This window comes from Trichechus manatus, unplaced genomic scaffold (assembly GCF_000243295.1).
Source record: "Trichechus manatus latirostris isolate Lorelei unplaced genomic scaffold, TriManLat1.0 scaffold00170, whole genome shotgun sequence".
NCBI classification, from domain to species: Eukaryota; Metazoa; Chordata; class Mammalia; order Sirenia; family Trichechidae; genus Trichechus; species Trichechus manatus.
In genome coordinates, this window is record NW_004444106.1 from 2,451,038 (window position 1) to 2,456,963 (window position 5,926).

Here is a 5,926-nt window from a genome sequence, read left to right on the forward strand (position 1 = left end):
GGACAGGGGTCCCTGCGCCGAGAAGCTCCTAGTCGGGGGGAACACTGATGAGAAGGCCGAGAGAGAGAAAGCTTTCCCCTGGAGCTGACACCCTGAATTTGGACTTATAGCCTACTTGATTGTGAAGAAATAAATTTCTCTCCGTTAAAACCATCCACTTGTGGTATTTCTGTTATAGCAGCACTAGATGACTAAGACATACGCATATGAGGAAAATGTTGAAAGTAAAAGGATGGAAAAATATATATCATGCAAACAGTAACCATAAGTAAGTTGAAGAAGCCATACTAGTATAAGACAAAATAGACTTTAAAATAAAATATGCTACTAGATATAAAGAAGGACATTTTATAATGATAAAAGGGCTAATCCATGAAGAGAAACAGGCTTTGCGAAACCAAACGTGGGCGCCTTCATGCATTCCGCCAGTTCAATACAGTTTGCATTCTTTTTTAACTCCCTGACATGTAGCCACTATTGTCCACCACCCCTATAAAACCTCTGCCCTCCCACTGCAGGGTGTGGAGATCTACTTTGTTCCTGTGTCCCCCCAGGACTTGCCTCAGTATGTAAGTCTCACTAATAAACTCCTTTGCCACTACACTGGAGTTGCCCGCCTCTTTCTTTGATCTCTCGGCACCCTCCATTTTCAGAGGCAAATTTCACGTTACTGGCCCATACCTGGACAATCCTTCAAGAAGATATAACAATTATAAATATATATGCATCTAAGAAAGAGCCCCAAAATAAGTGAAGCAAAGGCTGACAGAATTGAGGGGAGAAAGAGATTGTTACTCCACAATACCTGTTGGAGATTTCAATACTTCACTTTCAGTAATGGATAGAACAACTAGGCAGTAGATCACAAAGAAATAGAAGACTTGAACAACACTATGCACAAACGAGATCTAACAGATATCTATAGAATGTTCCAACCAACAGCAGAGTATACATTCTTCTCAAGAGCACATAGAACCTTCTCCAAGACAGGCCTTTTGCTAGGCCATAAAACAAGCCTCAATAAATTTAAAAGGATTGAAATAATACCAAGTGTGTTCTCTGTTTACAATGAGATGAAATGAAATTGAAAATTAATAATGTAAATTTGAGAAATTCACAAGTATGTGGAAATTAAGCAATACACTACTAAATAACCAATGGGTCAAAGAAGAAATCACAAGGGAAGTGAGACAATACTTTGAGATGAGTGAAAATGAAGACAACATACCAAAACCTCTGGCATGCAGCTAAAGCAGTGCTTAGAGAACACCCACGGGGTCACTATGAGTCAAAACCCATCCAACAGCAACCAACAACAACAACAGAGAGAATATTAAACAAATAAGAAAGATTTTAAATCAATAACCTAATCTTCCACCTTAAGACACAGGGGAAAAAAAGAGCAAACTAAACCCAAAGAAAGCAGGAGGAAGGAAATAATAAGGATTAGAGGGGAAATTAATGAAATAGAGAATAAAGAAAATCAACAAAAGCAAAAAATTGTTGACAAAATCAACAAAACTAACAAATCTTTAGTAGTCTGACTAAGAAAAAGAGAAGAAAACTCAATTACTAAAATGGTAAATGAAAGAGGGGACATTACTGCCTACCTTATAGAAACAAAAAGAACGACAAGGGAATGCTATGAACAACTATATGCCAACAATTAGATACTTTGGATGAAATGGACAAATTCCTAGAAAAACACAAATTACCAAAACTGACTCAAGAAGAATTAGGAAATCTGAACAGAGATTAGCTAGGAAGCCAATGCAATAGTAAAGGCAAAGTGAAATGTGGAACTAGGAGGAAATATTAGACAAACTCAAACGGAGGGACACTCTACAAAATAACTGCTCTGTAATCTTCAAAAGGGTGAAGGTCACAAAAGACCAAACAAACAAAACTAAGGTACTGTTACAGATTGAAGAAAATTAAGGAGCCATGACACCTAAATGCAGTGTGATCCTGAATTGGACCCTGGACCATAAAAAGAACATTGGTGGGGCAAATGACAAAATTTGAATAAGATCTATAGATCAGATAATAGTACTCTGCTAATTTTCTGATTTTGATGCTTATACTGTGTTTATTTACAATGTTAACATTTACAGAGTGTGAATGAATGGTATATGGAAACTCTTTGAACCATTTTTGCAACTTTTTGGTAAATCTAAAACTATTTAAAGTGAGAAGTTAAAAAGTAAAACTATAATAATAACACGAAATTAGGGTCTGATCAATTGTAGAGGGGATGGTGTTGGCAATAAAATGAGAAGAAAACAGCTGGATGTGGAGAGAAATGGTAAAATGAAAAATGACAGGGTTCAACCCTGAGAGAATGGTAGTGATACTAAAGCTAATAGAGTCTGGAAGAGAAACAGGTTTGGGAGTAAAGAGGATGACTTTCACTGGACATGCTGAATTTCCCTATCAGCTAGCCTCCAGGTGAAGCTGTGCAGCAAACACTGGAAATCTGGCACCGGGATGAAGGAGGAAGGCAATGGCTAAGGATAGAGATTTTACATAAAGGAAAAATTGATGCCACGGGAATATGATATGACTAAGGGGGACACTGGAGAGAAAAAAAGGCTGAGGAGAAGACCAGCCCAGGGAAGGATCCCAGTAGGGCCCCGCAGAGCCGACTACAAAGATTTCAGAGAAAGGATCAGTTAAAGGATGCCTATTCCTGAGTAGAGATGTTTGGGCGTAGCTGTTCTCCAATATTTGAAGAGGTGTCGCCAGAAAACTATACAAGAGGTTTTTCAGATTAAGAAAAAAATTGTTGCTGTGTTAGGTGCCATAGAGTCGGTTATGACTCATAGCGACCCTGTGTACAACAGAATGAAACACTGCCTGGTCCCGCGCCACTCTCCTGATGGTTGTTATGCTTGAGCCCATTGTTGCGTCCACTGTGTCAATCCATCTCATTTAGGGTCTTCCTCTTTTTCGGTGACCCTCCACTTTACCAAGTATGATGTCCTTCTCCAGGGACTGATCCCTCCTGATAACACGCCCAAAGTATGTGAGACAAACTCTTGCCATCCTTGCTTCCAAGGAGCATTCTGGCTGTACTTCTTCCAAGTCAGACTTGTTCATTCTTTTGGCAGTCCATGCTATATTCAATATTTTCCACCAACACCATAATTCAAAGGCATCAATTCTTCTTCGGCCTTCTTTATTCAAGAAAAAAATAGGTCAGTACTTAAATCTTGATAAATTTTTAAATGTCCTCTGACCTCTATTCCTGCATAGTTGCTACCTTCTTGGTTAGTGCTGATTAGTGGAGTTAGTTGAAATGGAATGTTCATTTGTGCTCTGAAAAAACAAGGTTCCCGTCCTTGAAATCACAAAAACTTAAGAACTAGGTTTCAGATTTAGTCTGAGTAAATACAGAGGACAGAGCTAACCAACTAATAGCTGCTAAAAAACTCTAACAAAGCAGGGAGCTGGGAGATAGTGAACCACCTGGTAGAGAAAATGATTCCTGGGGTCCCTTCCCACTCTACAATTCAGTAAGCTTCTGTTTTTTTCTTCTGTTAAATGAAAATAATATTATCTGCTTCATATGGCTGCTGTAAGGATTATAGGAGCTAATGTGCATTAAAGTGCCTGGCACAGAATAGATGCTCAGTTTCTATTAGCTGAATGTGAATCAACTCAGTAGACTAAGAAATCCCAGTCCAGCCTTTCGAGGAAATACCGACCTCAGCCACTAGAGGGGAATCTCGGTCACTCTCTTCACTGAGACTCAACAAGGGCAGACTGAGGTGGCAGGTGGCCTCACCGGATACACTAGCCTTTCCTATGCCGGGAAACACTCCCACTCAGGAAACCTAGCTCAGTGCTGAACTCCACGGTTTTTTCTCTGAGTCACTATATTCTCCCGAAGTTTCACAATGATCTGGCAAAAATCTCTTCAAGGCTCTTGCTGCTTACTGAGTAACATCCAAAGTCCTTGCCAGAACCCAAGGCCTTCCCCCAGTCTGGCCACACCCGGCCTAAACTCCCCTTACTGCTTTATACCGCGGTCACACAGTACAAGCCATGCTCCCGACTCTATGGCTTGGCTCAGGCTGCTCCTCCTCCTCGACGCCTTTCCTCTAGCCGGACATGCTGAAATTCTAGTGCTTTTCGAATGGCTCAATGCCACCTCTTCCATTATCCCCCCCTCGCTTTTCCAGAAAGAGTGATCTCTCCCAACCCTGAGCTCTCACTAGACATTACATCCATTTATTTTGTATCAAATTGACTTATGTGTATACATTTTATCTCTTCAGTAGATTATAACCTCCACAAACAGAGAGGCCAGGAGGTAATTTGTCCAAGGTAACACAAGGAGTAAGTGGCAAAGATGGGATTCTAACCTTGGCAATCTGGCTCCAGAGAACTGTTGCTCTTAACCACTAATTCATACTATATAGTAATCTTTCACCAGCTATAGTGCCATTCAATAGTTTATCAGATGAATAACTGAATAAACATTGATCTAATTAGCACCTCTAGAACCTTCACTAAGTTATGGGCCATTGGGAATCTGGAACTCGCCTCATCAATATGAGTTGGAGTGCCTGGTTGTGGATCTAATTATGAGCAATTTCAGAATCCTAATTACTGTTCTGTTTTGTCTCTTGGTCGCAAATGCATACAAGGACCTACTCTCCAAGCTACTCAGGGAGAAAAAAACTTGCTTACTTACTGAAGCCTAGGACATGTGTGTTTTTGTGAAGCTTCCAACTGACATCTTCACTGTGAAAAGAGGGTGTGTGTGTGTGGGGGGGGTGCTGGATGATCTGAGGGTCTTTTCTCCAGTTCTAACAATTTGATTTTGAGAGACTAAGTATGGGATAAGAAACAGCCTCCGCCTCCCTATCAGGAGACATCATTTTGAGTCTAAGCTCTGTCATTATCACTGTGACTGTTTACCCAAGTCAGTTAATCCAAGTCTCAGCTTCCCCATCTGTAAAACGTCATCTATTCAGTGCCAGGCACTGGGGGGATACAGTAATGACAAGGCAGACACGGCCTCTGCGCATTCAGCTAAGAAAATTGGATGACCCCTGTATTTTAGGGTTGTCTAAACTGAAGTGGTCAAAGTATTTTGTCAACTGTAGCATCTGGTACAGATTCACAATGATGATCTTGCCAGGATTCCCGTTTTGCCAAATCCAGTGACAACAAAAATGTTTCCAATTTTGCTGTTTTTGAGAAAATCCAGAGAGTGCATCTTAAATCTGTGCATGCAGCTTTCTTGCCTCTCCCCTGCTTCCCAGGTAAAGGTTGGCTGGGGTTATCTGTGCTCCGGGCAATAATTAGGCAGCAGACTGGCACTGCAGCCGTTGCTGGCAGACGTGAGGTACCCATAGCCCACTCCCACAGGCTCTGTCGAAAAGCCGCAGGCTGGGAGTCTGGACCCCTGGGCTCCCCAGCTCTCAATTGTGCTGAGTGGCTCCAGGTCACCAGCCCCCTCTGGAGGCAAGCCACATCTGTGAGGAAGCCATCTTAAACGACTACTATGAAATACCGAGGGGCTCACTTATCAGTGGTGAGCCTGGCCAAACTACAACGGGCGGTGAGGGATCCTTCTCGAGCCCCTGGGCGTGCCTCGGCTGCAGCCCTGACTTTAGGAAGTCAGTGGCGCGTCCGGGCTGCACCACACACCCGCTGAGCGGCTTCGGGTAAAGTTCACCAGCCAGCGGTACTGGGCTCGTCTCTCCACAGGGGGACGGTCCGGACGATCCCTAAGATGGCCCGGACGATCCCTAAGATGGCCCAGTGGAGCCTGCAGGCGCCGAGGACCACGATACCCGCAGCAGAAAAGCAGGGCGCGAGCGGGAACAGACCACGTGACAGCCGCGGCCCCCCGCGTGAGTTCCGCCGGGCGCGAGGGGGGCGGGGCGTCTTGGGGCGGGGCGGGGGCGGGACC